This window comes from Rattus norvegicus, chromosome 9 (assembly GCF_021556685.1).
Source record: "Rattus norvegicus strain SHRSP/BbbUtx chromosome 9, alternate assembly SHRSP_T2T, whole genome shotgun sequence".
NCBI lineage: Eukaryota > Metazoa > Chordata > Mammalia > Rodentia > Muridae > Rattus > Rattus norvegicus.
The window spans coordinates 114111062-114128390 of record NC_141542.1 but is presented as its reverse complement, the minus strand read 5'-3'; the positions used below and the strand labels follow the sequence as shown (position 1 = coordinate 114128390).

General features: G+C 39.9%; 1 long non-coding RNA gene across 1 annotated transcript in view; it reads right to left on the bottom strand.

Moving 5' to 3' along the window:
* The window catches only part of LOC148003868 (uncharacterized), a 71667-nt gene that overhangs the window by 25263 nt on the left and 29075 nt on the right, over window positions 1–17329 (bottom strand). The window contains exon 3 of the long non-coding RNA XR_015629765.1: window positions 2425–2516. This is a non-coding gene — a long non-coding RNA (uncharacterized LOC148003868). The remainder of the gene's footprint in view (window positions 1–2424; window positions 2517–17329) is intronic.

Here is a 17329-nt window from a genome sequence, read left to right as displayed (position 1 = left end):
GTTGTTAGGACCTGGGAGGGACATTTAGAAAAATATCAATCTTTTATTTAAAGCAGATGTTAGAAAGTAATTTCTTAGCACTGCTAATTTAAATGACAGCCCTTAATATAACTGAGGTAAGACTTGTCATTATATGCAGTCATCCACCTTATATTAATTGAACACTCAGAAACATTGTTCTAGGCTCTGTGGACATAAAACTCGTATGAAGCCACTTTCGTGTGAAGTAAATGATAAAGCACTGTATAATATATAACATGCATGCCGCCATTGTGTATCACCTTGAAGAAAGGGTAATACATTATTTTACAATGAGAATCAGGATGATAATAATAATAGTTCCTAAGGAGAGAAGGTTTATCTGGGCTCATCATCTTAAAGGTTAAATGCAAGGTTGGTTGGCTTGTTTCTTTTAGGCCTGCGGTAAAGGCATACATCACGGTGAGAGTGCATGCCAGAGCCAACCCTCACCTCCTAGATGCTGAGAAGCAAAAGGAAAATGGAGATAGAAAGGGTATGGCTTCCCACCATCTCCTTTGAGGACGCATGCCCAATTAGTTAAGATCTCCCATTAAGTTCCACCTCTTAGAAGGTCTACCACCTCCTGACAACAGCGAGCTGCTACAGAGCAATTAACAGTGGGCCTTGGAGGATCCCTCTCAATTCACACCCAAAAGGGGGATAGAAAGAAAGATGGGGAGGGAGGCATTCATACAGCAGAAGGGTCAGAATGGTCCTGCTTCTGAGCACAGACTTTGCATGGAGACATAGAAGTATAAACGGAGAATTAAAGCAGAGTTCTGACAAAGCCTTGGGGAAGAGCACTTCAAGCTGAAGAAAAGCAAATGAAGAGTAAATCTGTTTATTATTTTGAAGAACTGCCAGAAAAGCAGTACAACTGGGAAGGAGATCATAAGTAGAACAGCAGCGCAGGTGTGAGCTATCCAGAGTCACATTCTCCAGGCATTTTATGCCAGATAAAAGAAGTCGGAAATCATACCTCAGTGTGCTGGGAAGTCTCTGGTTTCAAACAAAAGCTGAATAATTATTTCTCAAGCCTTCATTCCAGTTACAATGTGTTTAATAAAGGAACAAGGCTGAGAGTTCAGGATCCAAGACGAATCAAAAAGTCCTTCCATAACGGAGTTTCAGATAGTGTTACTATAGCAGTTGTGTGTGTGTGCATGTGTGTGTATGGGGTGGAGGGGGACTATATAGTGAATAGAGAGATAAAAACATTGGAAGTGGGATGGGGAAAGCAACTCTAAGAATGTCCTAATGAGCTATTTACTCAAAAAGAGTGAGTAGGGACTATAAGCAAGAAGATAGATAGAAATGGGTTAAATAAAAATCATGTAAAATTAAAAGCAAATGAGATTTTGAAGTAGAGTTATCATGAACAGCAATGTTTTGTGGAAAGAAGGAACTGGCAGATTATGCACCTCAAGAAATTGGTAAAACTACCCGGGGTTGATTGAAGGATCCAGATGCCTTCTTCATTCTTTGTCATGAGACCCTGGGTTGATAATGTTTCTAATAATGGGCTAAAGAAAATCAGGGATTTTATCTGAGGTTAAAAACAATTCCGTGCATGTGTCAAGTGTCAGCTTTTTTGGCTCTGACAAAAAAGGAACCTTCCCCCCCCCAAACAAAACAACACACAAACAAACAAAAACCTTTCAGAAAGAAACGTGACAGTGGACAGGATGAAGTCAGCCTGTCTCATTCAGCAGCTAGGACTGTTTCTGTTGCTGACCAGATAAATTAAGCATATTTAGACATTTAAATTATGGAAACCAATATATTAACTCTAATAAATATTGGCAGCTTCCTCGGTTTTTCAAGAAGTATCTGAAACAAAAACATCAACTTGCATGAGAAAGCAAAAAGAATGTTATTTTAATTAGAAAGCGAAAAGGAGAGAGAAGAGAGAGAAAGTGAGAGGGCCCCCCCCCCGGGAAGTGGAAAAGCAGAAAGAGAAAAGGAGGAAGAAAGGAAATACACGAAGTTCCTTCCATTGTTTAAATTAATAGCTCCAGTTATTTCATAGCACACCAGTTTGAGTAAAGGAATAAGCTTTCAGTAGAACCATTATTTTGGGTTGTTAAGACCCAAAAATATTAAAAGTATTAACTCATCTCCATTTATCTATGGAAATTAAGGGCACTTAACCTTTAAGCTATGTACTGTCTCATTGTCTTCAAGTGCAACATCCTTAAACTAAACAACTACTCCTGGTTAAGGTTTAGTTTTACATGTGCAAAGCACCAAGACATTGATGACTTAGGAAAGAGCTGGAAGAGATACTTGAAGGAATAGAAGAAAGTTACATGTCTCTGGTGTCTCCCTCCTCCCCTTCCTCCACTCCTCCCAGTCCTCCCACTCCTCCCACTCCTCCCTGCTCCTGCTTTGTCACTTCTTTACCTGTTTCTTCTCTAACTTGAAGCACAGGAGAAGCGTTAACTCTGCTCCCTGGAGCCCGGCAGCTCACTTGGGCAATGCTTTGTCAGTGTATTCTGAAATCAGAAGAGATCAGACTACAGAAGTTTTTGTCCTTGTCCTCAAATGTCATTTTTAAGAAAGTTGCAACTATATTATTTAAGAATGTCTTCTCAACCCAAGCTAAACTAACGCATAACAATTAGCATTTCCTAGTGCGTGGATTCTGAATAAATACTCTGAACAATAAGAAACCATTTCAATTAAGACTCTGTTAATTCCTCTTTGAAGGAACAAGTGGGGAATTATAAGGTTGGCTGTCTTTGCCATTCACCTGCACTTTGCCTCAGTGTTTGGCAGATGCAAGAAAAATAATGGAGGATTATGTTTATTCTCTCTGTTGACATCTGGCAGAAGCCCCAGGCAAAAGTCAGCCGCCGTTAATTCAAATAAACATAATTCCTTCGACACCACAATTGCACATTTTTCATTTTAAACAGTGAGGTCTCTCTTATCCGTTCTGTTTCCATCATTTCTAAGAATTTCCACACAGTAAACATATTAGAAATATGTTAACATAAATAACATTCTAAATATATTTCAAATAAAAGTATGGCTATGAAACTAATATTTTTGTCAACCCAGCTTTGATTTCATTCCAATTACCAGAAGCACCTGCCATAAATTCCACAGATGTCTTGAAGCTCACATCAAATATTCTAAATTTAGGACTATATTAGTCATTTAATATCCTAATCTTTTATTCAGAAAATCTGAATAAAACATGCATTCTCAAACATAAAGAAGTACAGGTGGAGCGTTAAGCAGGACAGCCCAAACAAATTGAGGGTATTGTTGTTGTTTATTTAATTATTTGTTAGCTTGGAAATGCAACGTACATTCTTTTTGTGACCAGTGACTTAACGCTCCCATCACCTGAAAAGTCAAAATGTTCTAGCCACCAAGTGTGTCCAAAGCAATTTCAGCATGCTTCTAACACAGTCCTCATGCTCTGCTGCCCACTGTATGCCAAAGAAGAGAGAGACAGACAGACGCGGGAGGACAGCGGAGGAGGGCGGGGATAATTACCACAGCAACCACTCAACAGTATTTCAGTGGTTTCATTTTCATACAGCTATGACCAACCGAATTTTAAGAACCTGAAATCCCACAGTTCAGTCATCTGTAATAAAAATAAAGTAAAACAGTTTGGTCTCCCCGACCCAAGCCTCCGTAAGATGGCCAGATATAAACTACGGACATCATATGAGTGTTTCTAAGCATCTCAATTTTTTCAGAACAGTTATAATATCTCGACAGAAGGTAGAAAGCGAGTAGCTGAGCTCTTTCAGCACAGGCCTGAAGCATTTGAGAGTATATTTAGGCATCGATGGCCCAAGAGTTCAAGAGCAGCTCTTACTAGGAATTCCTGCTCCACGGAAGCCATCTTTTTTTTTTTTTTCATTTTTTTTTTTATTAACTTGAGTATTTCTTATATACATTTCGAGTGTTATTCCCTTTCCCGGTTTCCGGGCAAACATCCCCCTCCCCCCTCCCCTTCCTTATGGGTGTTCCCCTCCCAACCCTCCCCCCATTGCCGCCCTCCCCCCATAGACTAGTTCACTGGGGGTTCAGTCGGAAGCCATCTTTTACATGGAAGCCACTAATTCCTTCACCTCACAATCAAGGCACTAGCTACATCTCTCTACAAGTACAAGAAATTTGAGCGTCCTAATACAAATATTCATTAAGTAATGAATATTGTGAGTCTTTAAGTAACTATGTAATCTTCGAATTATTTGGCTTTTACAAAGACATTCTGGAATGTTCTGAGATAGGTATAAAGTCAAATGACTGAACATGCTTAGCTTTCCCTGCCTTTTGTCTTAGCTATGCACCTTTTTATTTTACAGTAGTGGGAGAGAGGCAAGACAAGGGAGAATTGTCATTATCATCTCAAAAAGAAAATGAAGCAGCAGTAGTCAGTAGTCTACTATTTCACATCAAAAGTCATATTTTTTTTTCAAAAAAAAAAAAAAAAAACAGAGATGAAAGGGTCTTGGGAATGCAATGGCATTTAATAGTCATGGTTTGACTGTAATGCTGTTGAGTTCATGTTGTTTCGGAGCCTTCTTGTGAGGAGTCTTCCGGTTACTTAGGAGGGACTTTCCTCAAGCTAACCCGTGCCATAGACAACCTAGTCACTGACTAGGAAATCTCAGCCCGCTAAATGCTCAAGCTGCCATACTAGTCAGAGCACCAGTGGAAGGGGAAGCCCTCGGTCCTGCCAAGACTGAACCCCCAGTGAACGTGATTGTTGGGGGGAGGGCGGTAATGGGGGGAGGATTGGGAGGGGAGCACCCATAAAGAAGGGGAGGGGGAGGGATTAGGGGGATGTTTGCCCGGAAACCGGGAAAGGGAATAACAATCGAAATGTAAATAAGAAATACTCAAGTTAATAAAGATAAAGAAAGAAAGAAAGAAAGAGAGAGAGAGAGAGAGAGAGAGAGAGAGAGAGAGAGAGAGAGAGAAAAGAAATGGATCTGGCTCTCAAGGAGAAGGAAATAATAAAGTGTGGCTGCCATGCCTCATTTGTGGACTTCAAGTGAGTAAAAGTGAATGCGCTGTACCAGTTTCAAAATAAATTCCTATTGGGAAGGACGATATTTGATTTCCCTCTCCTGTAGCTTCACACTAAAGCAATGAAAGACAGAGAACTCCATGAGAACTTGTTGAAGGTAGCTTAACACATTATCTTCTCCTAGCTCCAAAAAGATTGTGAACATTATAGCTTCTGCTGTATTTAAAACATCACAATATCCATTTAAACATAAATGATACTTCCCCAATTTCTTCGTTCTAGGGAAGATACTGGGTTTTTTCCATAGTATTTAGGAAGCATAGGGTTTAGGGCTCTATTTAGCTAGGACAGGAAAGGAAGTTGTGTTTAATTCGCACAGGGAAGAGACAGGATTAGAAGTGAGGTCCCTTTATCCCTCCTCACACCCAGGATTCCATCCACCCAGGCACATCCCCTTAAAGCATCCTGTTTTCAAAGAAAATCAAAACTGCTATCTAGTTCACAGGTCTCTTTAAGAAGGCGTTAGTATTAAGGGAGGGCAAATAACACTTATGGAGAAGGTATATTACACACAAATACACAAAAGCAAAGGCGGAAATGAAGGAAATTTATGTAAGAAAAAAACCCACTTCTTATAGCACCCACTTCCGTTCACAAAGAAGAAGAGAACACTTGTCACTTAAAAGATGCGATATTAAAAATTTTTCAACTCTGATTATATTTAAGTCCCATTTCTGACCACAGTTTTATAGCAAGTTACTTATCCTTTTCTATGACTTTAATCATGTAGACCCTGCTCCCTCTCTATATTGTTTTATTAATGACAACTGCAAATAAAGGTGAAACTAGTTACAATACTCAGTTTATATTCGGGTCCACGTAGACATATTAGCGGCGATTATCATCAGCATGTACAGCAAGATAATACAACACCAGACATTAACTAACTGGTAGATCAGGGTGAAGAGTAGATTTTACAAGTGAAATGTTGAATTTGTCATTATCTAATATGAAAAAATGCAAATTTCAACTCCTTATGGAACACCTTTACCATCACACCTACATCAGGTACAGATGTTCTAAAATTCATCAGGTTGAATGACTTTGTGATTTTCTGCCTCTCCTACTTCCAAGCACCTCTGATCTCCAACAAAAAGAAAAGAAAAATGAAATAAGGTGTGAACAAGCTTAGTCACTGTGATTGCAATGGTGACCAAGTTTGAGCAGATGTGACAAAAGGTGCTTTTGATAAGTGAGCCACCTCAGGACTAGCTGTCGGACAAGCCCCGGGAAGCTCATTAGCACAATTTGCAAAAGGAAAACAAATGGGCACAAAGACTAGCAGAAAAGATGTCTGGCTGACTATTTGGAAATATCCCATTTGGAAAATACATGTAAACACAAAATCTAGTGTTCGTGTGTACACGTGTGCAGGAGATGATGTAATTTACACTGGTCTACTGTGGCTCTAAACACACATCAAGTTTTAAAGTTAGAAATGCAAACCCACAAAATTAGAATTAGGCATCTCAAATTTCTGCTTCGGAAGGGCAAGATCAGAAGTTTTGCTTTATGTTCCAATCTTTTTATTATTTTTTCATTAAAAAAAAAGAAAGCACGAGTTTACACAACGTACTTTAATCATGTACTCACCCCAGTTCTTGCCAGGTCCTCTCTACCTCCCTATTTACCCAAAATAAGCATCTCAAAAATAAAAACAAACAAAATCCCCACAAACACAGAAGTCAAAATAAACAACAACAACAATAACAACAACAGAAAACAATTAAACAAAGGAAAAAAATGCCCAAACAAAGCAAAGTGGTACAAAAAGACTATAAAAAATAACACCGAGTTCGTTTTGGATTGGCCAACTACCCCATCTTAATAACTACTTGTGATTATTGGCTAGTTAGGATTTCTCTCTTTACCTCTTGCCAAAATGCCTATGAGTTAGTTCATAAGCAGAAACCGTATCCGTAGGAATCACAGAGAGCTAAGATAGAGAAATATCACTTATCTAGCAGCCTACCAAATTCCCTCAATGTGTGCACACTGCTGCCATGACTGTAAAGAGGGTAACCAACGTCTTTCTGGCTATGTTTGTCCACAGAGCCGACCTCCTACTTAAGACCTTCCATTGATCATGAACTTCAGTGGATTCGTTCATTGCTCGCAGAGGGTCAAAAGAAGAACCCATGGAGAACAATGACTTGGGGACCTGTGAGAGAGGCTCCAGGCAAAAGGGGAGAGGGCCTTTTCTCTCCAGTGCATTTTTCTCCTAGATTTTTCTTGGATATGATTTCTTGCCTCCTGTATTAAACAGGTATACACAATTTATAAGACATGTGTACTCTTGTTGAATGTCAGAACATAACTATAGAACCTAATCTGGCCATCATACTCTGAATATGGATATGATCGTTCGGCTTGCTCTTGTGCTTTTCTAGACATAAGCTATAGTATGTGTCAGGCAACTGTGCTTAAATTGATCTGTCTGAAGAAAGTTCTGGGAAAAGGCTACACCATCAATATTTAGTAAGTACTTGCAGACTTTTATTTATATGTCTTTCTGATCATATTTTTCTGACCATGCTTCTCTGAACTCAAACAACCCTCCCTGGATCACTGCTTTCTTTGTTATATTTCTGTATAGAACCACAATGAAAGTAAAGTAAGGTTGTCTACAGCATTAGACTATAGTCTGCCCCATTCCTCCAGGTCCTTAGGGCCCAGGTCCCACAAACACAGATCTGCAAAGTTGGCAAAAGTTGACAGAGCATTAGAAATCAATCTCGGATTTCAAACCAGAAAACAGCTAAGTTCAACACTGCAGATTTTAAAGTCTATTACAATCTCTGTGCTCGATAAAGTTTAAGTTTGTAAAATCTGCTCACCATTAAATGTACTTTAATGTTGATTGAAAGTTTGACTAATAATAGTAAGTATATTATGCTACATTCTCTGTTAAAAGACATGTGTTTTTCCATTCCCACTGTATTCTGTTATCTATAAACTAGAACTGATCTATCTATCTATCTATCTATCTATCTATCTATCTATCTATCTATCGGGAGTCTTCTACTAAGACAGTTTTAAGTGCCGAGTCCACATATGATTTTATTCCCCCAAAAAGGAATCTAGAAAAGTCACTTGAGTCATTTGTATCAAGTAATGCTGAGTATTAACTGTGTTGTGTCTTCATGATAACGGGATCCTTTGTAGCTGGGTAGTCATAAAGGCTGTCAGCATATAGTCTTCTTTAGCATGAAGCTCCTTCTATGGACCAGGCTGGCCTTGATCTCACAGAGCTCCAGATGTCTGGCTTCATCGTGCAGGGATTAAAGGTGTGCACCACCACCTCTGGCCTCCAGGGCTCTGTAGAAGGTTTAAAGGCAGTCTCTTTCTTTATTTCAAAGGTAACGAAATCTGGTCTAGTAGATTAAAATAATCTTTATTATCAGAATTAGGGAAGATATTTTTTGCTTATTTTTTGATAAAACAATGAAAAAGGTAATCTGAACCACCACCTCCAAACTGCTACAATTGATCATTTTCGTGTTTCTCATAGCATGTTTGCATAATTCTACAGAGATCACACTGACTAGAACAGACGCATGAATTTCTCTGGAATGATCAAATTCATCACAAAAAGGCAACAATGGGTGATCCGTCAGCTGGAGATTTACCTATTATTTCAGTTAAATTCAGTTATCCTAAGAGCTCAGAAATTGAATGTAATAAACAACACTGCCAAATAAATGTAAAGTCTTTTATTGGTCTATTATCGATTAATACATTAAACTTGGATAAAAACCTACATTTGTTTCTGCACAACTTAAAAGCTGTGAAATATTAGGAATGTTTCACCCTATCTCTCCACCCTACAGTTTTATGTGAAAAACAGAAGGAAACATTGTGCCAGGGGAAGGAGGGTAGCTGGCCTGCAGAAGATAATGCTCACAGGGTCCCCTGCACTCGGGTTATGCAACAATGCATTCTACTGTGTATTTTTAACTGAAAATAATTATTTCTATGCGATATGTTCTATTGAAGGTTTCTCGTCCCTCATCTCCTTCCAAGTCCTTCCTGTCAACTCTCCTCCCTACCAACTTCTTCCTTCTCCTATAAGAAAACAATTGGGCAAATAAAACAACCAACAATAAGCATAAAACAAAACAAACACACAGAGAAAAAGGGACAAATCACATGCACACAGGGACAGCAGAGATAGGCACACCCCCAAACCCATGAACATACAGAAACCCAGATGTACAAGCAAGGGACGGGGGGGGGGTAGGGTGGGGGGAAGGCCCAACAGAGCAATGTGATGAGGAAAATATTTAAATACTGGAAAAGTCACTGCTGGTCATGTACTACTAGAAGTGGGGCCGACCCTTAAGTGTGGTTTTACTGATTGAAGCATGGAAATCAAAGGCTTTAAAGCTCATTTTAATATCCACAGAGGTTTTACAGCAAGAGTTACATAGGATGGCCTAAATTTAGAAATTTGGTTTTAATTTCGTTCTAAGCTTTAAAAGTCAAAGACAGTAGTTAGTAAAATAAGCTCAAATAATGTTGCCATTTAGCAAATCATTTGTCATTATAAGCATCCATTAATTTTAGATTTTCTAATGTTATTACTCAAATAAGCCTCAAACATTCATGTCATTGTGAGAAATGCTGACTGTTTCTATAATGTGTGCAAACAACAGTCTCCTTTGATAAGAATATTATCCCTATATTATTATTATTATTATTTCATTATCCTTAATTTCATTTTTCTTGGATATTTTGTGTAGTTCCATTTCAAATGCTATCCCCTTTCCCCCCTCTCCAATCTCTCCCTCCCCCTGCTTCTGTGAGGATGCTCCCACTCCTACCCATCCACTCCAGCCTCAATGCCCTGGCATTATCCTACACTGGAGAAATGAGCCTTCACAGGACCAAGGGCTTTTCCTCCTATTGATACCTGATAATGACATCCTCTGCTGCATAAGCAGCTGGAGCCATGGGTCCCTCCATGTGTACTCATTGGTTGATGGTTTAGTCTCTGGGAGTTCTGGTGGGGTCTGCTTGGTTGATATTGCTGTTCTTCCTACAGTGTTGCAAACCTCTTCTTCGGCTCCTTCAATCTTTTCTCTAACTCCTCCATTGGGATCCCCTTGTTCATTCCAATGGTTAGCTGCAACCATCCTCATCTGTATCAATAGGGCTCTGACAAAGACTCTCAGGAGATACCCAGATCTAGCTCCTGTCAGCAAGTACTTCTGAGTATCAGCAGTAGTGACTGGATTTGGTGGCAGCATATGGAATGGATGCCCAGATGGGGCAGTCTCTGGGTAGCCTTTCCTTCAGTCCCTGCTCCACTCTTTGTCCCTGTATTTGTGAGTACTTTTGTTCTCCCTTCTAAGAAGAAATGAAACATCTACATTTTGGTCTTCCTTCTTCTTGGGCTTCATGTGATCTGTGAATTTTTTCCTAGGTATTCCAAGCTTTTGGGCAAATATCCACTTAACAGTGAACGCATACCATGTGTGTTCTTTTGTGACTGGGTTACATCACTCAGGATGATGTTTTCTAGTTCCATCCACTTGCCTAAGAATTTCATGTAGTCATTGTTTTTAATAACTGAGTGTAAATGTACTACATTTTCTGTATCTGTTCCTCTGTTATTCTTTTAAGTAGGTTGGTGCAGGGAGATGGGGTAAGAAATAGTTCAAGAAAAGAAACTTGCCACCAGCCAGAGAGAACAAAAATGAATCAGTCAATTCCAGATCACTAACATGTTTCATTGTCTGAATTAGCTTTGAAAATACTAAAAAAGGAAACAAAACAAAACAAACAAACAAAAACCATGTACTTCATCCATCAAAATAATCTAGATGTGTATCAGCCACAGGTAGACAATGAATTTCTCGTGGAAGGCACTTAGAAGCTGTTGTCAAAACCAATCCACAAACTACAAAGTCCTGCTAAGTGGGTAAAGAAAAACAGGGAGTTTAGAGTGTGCCAAGAATCCATCCCTTCTGAGGTACTGCCAAGCCTCGAAAGCTACACACAATGAAAGAAGAAAATTCCGAATTCAGACAAGGATTGGGATAATATCTTGAAAGTGATTTAATATTAAGTCTAAATCTTTTACCTCCTGACATTCCTCTAGGACAAAGTAAGATGTGGTCTGAACAAAGGGGCCAAACTATTGCTCTGGGTAGAAGTCCAAAGCTTCCAATGCAAGAAGACAAGCCTGTTTGTTGACTCCTGAAACAGAAAGCCTGACAGAATACTGACCCAGGAGAAAAATTCTAGCAGCATCTAGTGGCAGGCCTGTGTAAGTGCCCCTGCACCCTGCCTTATGTAACAGAGTGAGACCTTGCCCATGATGGAGTATCGATGAGCTTTAAAGGGTTTCTAATTTCAGAGACAATGACAGTGGGGATGAAGGCAACTGTTCAAGGCATCATGGAATGATGCTACATGAAAGCACCTTCAAAAACACAAAGAAACAGGACATTTCCATATAATACTTCAATGAACTCTTCTACTAGTTTACCAGTTAAAACAAGCCAGTAGTATGTAGATGAACTTTTCTGCATACTGAAGTTTTTCTAGATGAATGGATATAAAGACAGACAAACAGACAGAGCACAGACAGATACAGGAGTCAGGCAATAAAGAATTAAATCAAAGAGAGGAACACAGAGCATATTTCCATCTCTAAAACCAAATATGATTATCAGGCTGACTTCGATTCTGTGTGTACATCAACAACTAACATTGTAAATCCTTTGCTGAAGGAGTAGTCCCTCTGTTTTGACCTTAATAGAAAGTGGCACTCTCCCTATTTACTTCTTACCTACCTGTCTAGACTGTTCACCCTTATATAAGGTGACCTAAATAGTTTTAAGTTCCTGTTAAGCAAATCGTTTGGATTCATAAGTCTGTTGAGCGGACAACTCTTGACAATCCTGCCAAATATTTTGGGCAGAATAAAACATAGCTACTCTTGTATTTCCACAGAAATGTGCACTCAACAAACTGTCAACAAGTCTTAAAAGGATAGGAACATCGGAGAACAACGTCTCTAGTAACTGATCTCTCCTCATTAAGATCATGTTTAAAGGTAAAGGGAAGAGAGGTTAGGCAGAGTTTTGTTCATATTATCACCTACAAGATAGAGTAGGCTAAATCTTGCTTCCAATTGCTGTATTCAAATTTAGCACTGGGGCCAGGGAGATGGGTACAGGTGCCTCTCTGTCAACTGACTTTGACCTGAGGAGCCCACACAGTGGTAGGAGAAAACCCACTCCAACAGGTTTTCTCGGATCAACACAGGGCACCATGGTAACAGGTGCCCTCCTTCCCATGCACATATCAAATTAAGCCAAATGATTCCTTAAAACAAGTTTTTAAAGCGAGTTTAGGTTTACTGAATACGAACCAGTCCTTTCCAGAACGCACTATGTTCCCAAGCTTCTCTTGTAAGTCTTGGGAAGGCAGCTCTCTCCCATTTTTATTCACAACTCACTTCTCCTCTTAATTAGTAGCTTCAGTGTGATTTTCTCTCTTTTAAATTGAGCAGGCTGTGTAGCTAAATGGTGTTTTTTGACATTCCTGCCCTGGGGACAGATTCAGAATAGAGGCAGAAGACAATAGAGATTGACTACGTACTTCATGGACGCTGTGGAGGCAAATTCTGGTAATTACAGGAATCCGGCATTACTTTGTCTCTCGGCATCTGCACTCAGAGCGACAATGAGATCATCACGGACAAACACGATGCGCCGCGCGTTTCTGCCGTGGCGTGTTTCATTAGCACTGAGTGCTGCGGGGAGTTAAGCATCCCTTGCTAATTTTAAAACTTTCCATGAACCGTGGCGATTAAGCCTAATAATTACTTAAAGATGGTGGTAATGATGGGGCCACTTCATCCCGCATTTTTTAAACAAAACCAAAATAAGTGGGACGCTTAAACTCGGTTTCTATGGAGTGCTCGTCACCTGGTAATTCTGTCTGTTCTTACCTGGTGCGACTTACGCCTAGAAAATTCCCCAGTCAAAGGACTCCTCGGTTCACGTTTTGATTCCTTGCTGCCTTCCCGCTTATTTCTGCTGTTGTGGCAACTGTACGTTGGAGGCCTTTTGTTCCTAGATGTAAATGTTATAGAACATCGCTAAGCACCCTATGTGGCCACCAGGAAACAGTAGGTCTAATTGAATAAAATGCTTGAACGTATTAACTGGTTCTTAAAGAACAGTCATTTTTTTCCTATTATAGATTCTTCTAAATAGCAACTCAAAAGAGCCATTTATTGTTTTTTTGGGGGGCTTTAATGGAAAACAATTTTCTAAAAGGAGGCTTGTTAGAACCCCAGGCAGAGTACGACAATGTCTTCCACTGTGGTAGCCCCATGTTAACAAATACAATTGAAAATCAAAACAGCCAGAACTCACAGTACTAGGTTGAAAATGTGAACAGACAAGAGAGGGGAATTAGCGATCCTCAGGAAGATTTATGTAAGAATAAATAATTTAATGTATTTTAGCTTGATTTCCAAAGATAAGGTGAAAACTTTATTGATAAGCATAACCTTTACTTCCGTTGTTTTCTTGTCATTTCTTTGCAGTTGACTTTCATGTCTTAAGTCGTTTTAAAAGACGGTTGAATATTTTACTTTGTAGACTGAGAATAAAGGATACTGACTATCAACTCCCTGAGCTAAAACCGGGAAGTGCCAAGCGTCATTTGTCTCCTTTGTTCCTTAGAAAACCAGTTATTTTTGCATTTACCCTGAAGAGAAAATTGTGTTTGGAATAGAGGGAGGATCCTGTTGATAATTATTTCCACAGGTCATCAGCATGGACTACAACAGGCCCACCATATTCCATAGCAAACGATTAGATATTCAATAAACGTAAAGAATTAATTTCTTATTTTACCTGAAACACGAAGAAAGTCGTTCTACAGAAGAATATAGACAGCTAGCATCTTATTTTCAGTGAGCCTCCATTTGGTTTTATTTGTGTCCATATAGGCAAATCTCTCTTTGGTTTTTTTTTTTTTTTTTTGCTTTTGTTTTTTTGTTAACCACAAAGCCTTTGTTTATTATTGCTACCAGCAGGAGAAAAATCTCTCAAAACAGTTATCTTTGCTGATGGAAATACAATAAGAAACATTACTCAATAACCGTTGTTGTTGGTTCCTTACTGAGTTGCGGCTGCTTCACGTACACCATCAGCCTCAAGAGCTTCTTATGAAAGAAAAAGAGACTGAAAACTCACAGGGTATAGTTTGACCATGTGTGCGTTCCTGTTTCCCCTAATTATGTCTTCCTTTTTAAATTTTAATTATTTTATTTATATACATTCCAGTCGTTGCCCTCCTCTCTTGGGCCCTCCCTCCCGAAGTTCCTCATCCCAGTCCTTCTCCCTCTTGCCTCCGAGAGGGTGGCCCCCAAACTTCTCCCTTGCCTGAGGCCTCAAGTCTCTTGAGGATTAAACATATTTTCTCCCAGGAGGCCAGACCAGGGAGACCCTTGCTACATATGTGCCAGGGGCCTCGGACTGGTCCATGTGTGCTCCTGCTTGGTGACTCCCTGATATATAGGTTATTTGAGTCTGCTAGTTTTCCTATGGGGTCGCTCTCCCCTTCAGCTTCTTCAATCCTTCCCCTAATTCTACCTTAGGTTCCAATGGTTGGGTGTAAGCATCTGTGCTCATCACAGTCGGCTGCTGGTTGGCCCTCTCAGAGGACAGCCGTGCTAGGCTCCTGCCTCCAAGCACAACATAGCATCAGTGATAGCATCAGGCCTTGGGGCGAGCCCAGGAGATGAATCCAAAGTCCGGCTGGTCATTGGACTGCCTTTCCTTCAGTCTTTTCTCCGTTTTTGCCTCTGCAGTTCTTTTAGGCAGAAACTATCTGACTGATTCCAATTGGATTCTCTCTGCTTCTGACTCAGTTTCTTTGTTTGAAAACCCTGCCTCTGAACTTGATGATCTGAGCATCCTGACTACACCGATTGTACAGACTGAACTGAGCGGAACCGCAGCATCTTAACTGCCTTCATCTGAACTGCACTGAACCCAACTGAACTCCGTTGCTCTACGGCCCTCCCTCTACCCCTCTACCGCTCTTTCTCCTGTCTGCTCCTGTGAGAGCTGGGCATCTCCTATCTCTGACTCATTCTGCCAAATCTTTCTCAGATTTGTTACTTTGTCTGCCCCTCTAATAAACTTCATTGTTGGGGATTGAAAGTGTGTACTAAAATAGGGTGTGTGTTCTAGTCAGACGGATTACAGGTATTTACTAAGGGTCTCTCTAGTGAACACCTAGGTGTCTGGCTGGATCACAAGACAGATAGGTCTACCTTGCCAGGGTAGCCATGTTGCTAAATTAAAATTCCTCTACGGTGTCCCAGTATGATTTATCTCCCCACTGATCTTGGGATCAGATTATTATTGTCCCTTTTTATGATTACTACTTTAAGGTTAGGATTAAGTTCCATAAAAATATTTACTTTCATCCATGTACATTGCACCACAATGTGTGGACAGTATAACATACCCACACTCTCTACATGAGGCAAAAGGATTGGTGAAAACATGGAATTTCATGTCAGATTATGCTGTCAGCAAGATAACTAAGTGGAGTGGGCTGGAAAATTAAATAAATCTCTGGTACTCAGGTCCTGAAGTTGCCTTGCCAGGGAGCAGGCCAATCGGCCCAACCTAGTTTGATGGTTTCTCCGTGATCCCACCAGGAGCTGCTACGGATTCTTGGCATTTTTAGTTAATATTAAATGTCGAGTTGATGGAGTCAAGCGACATGCGCTGAGAAGATCTGTGAGGACATTTCAGGGAAATATTTCGGGAAGGGTGGACCTTCGGTTTGCTCCAACTTCTCAGTTGGATGACAAGCGTAGAGTGATGTACCTAGCTGAATTTTATATTCCTAATCAAACATGAGCATACATTATGGTCTAGAATTGCCAGTTTATTGCGTGTGGTGTGAAATACTCAAGGCTCTAATTCTTTAGAGCAACAATGGCGTACCTTCCATAAATGTTATCAGCTGAGGATGGGCAATTCTATTTGTCATGTACTCAGTGCAGATGTCACTGTCAGGAGAGCTTCAGGTCTCCTAGATTCACACAACTTACAGCTTGTCCATAATACCTTGGGGGCTTTCTAAACACCTGCCTCCAGCAGTTGGAAGAGGAATTATGGAAAAATCAACTTTCTTTCTGAAAGAGTGACTTAGAAATAACACAGTATTACCCTTACAACTCCATGTGTGTGGAATATTTGAAGACAAACAGGGTGCGCAAGGATTTAGTTTTTTCAGGTAGCCACATTCCGGAGACATGATTATTCTCACTTCTAGGTAACATGATATTTTCTGGGTGTTCAGCTACCTTAGTTACCGTGCATAGCACTGTGAAGACCGTCATTTTCTTAAGTCTGTTCCTTTTGTTTGAAGAGTACCAAAGACTAATAGTAATAAATACTTCTTTCTTGTCTTTTGTGTTATAAACCATGCTTTTAGCTCGTTTCCAATTGGGAGAGTAAGATCACAGGCAGTAAGCAGCACACAGGATAGTGAGAGGAAAGAAAAGGGCCACTTCTTCGAGTAAAACACTAATAATCAGATAGCAAGAAGCAGCAGTTAAGACTTGCTGGCCCTACACCTCATATTGCATTAGCATCTTCCCTGTAACTTGTGGAAGGGAGAACTTGTTACAACGCTTATACTCCGCGGAACTAAGTTTCTCTAGTTGTAATATAAAGGGTTACAGGATCATTGGTTCCTAGACTCCCTACGATAAAAAAAAAAGTTACAAAACAAGATTTGGGGTTAGAGTAAAATATAGAACTGTATTGATTAAACAATGCCCTAAATGGTCATGCTGCATACATTTTTACTTATTCTTTTTGCTGTACTAAAAATAATTAAGAGAATTTATTACTAATATTCTGCTACCTCTACAAGTATTACGATTGCAACTTGAGTTAAACTGATCATTCAGTGAGTCTTGACTGCCCTATATACCAAATATTCTGCTTAATTGTGTGTGTGTGTGTGTGTGTGTGTCTCTGTGTGTGTGTGTGGTGTGTGGTGTGTGTGTGGTGTGTGTGTATGTGTGGTGTGTGTGTGTGTGTGTATGTTGTATCTGCACACATGTTTATTACATGTTTATGTGCATGTCTCAATCTCAAACCTAGAGAAAAAACAAGACGCTCAGACATAAAACCCAAACCAACTCTGAAATAAAAGCTGTTAGTGGTGTGTGTTATTCAAGGCCCCGAAGCC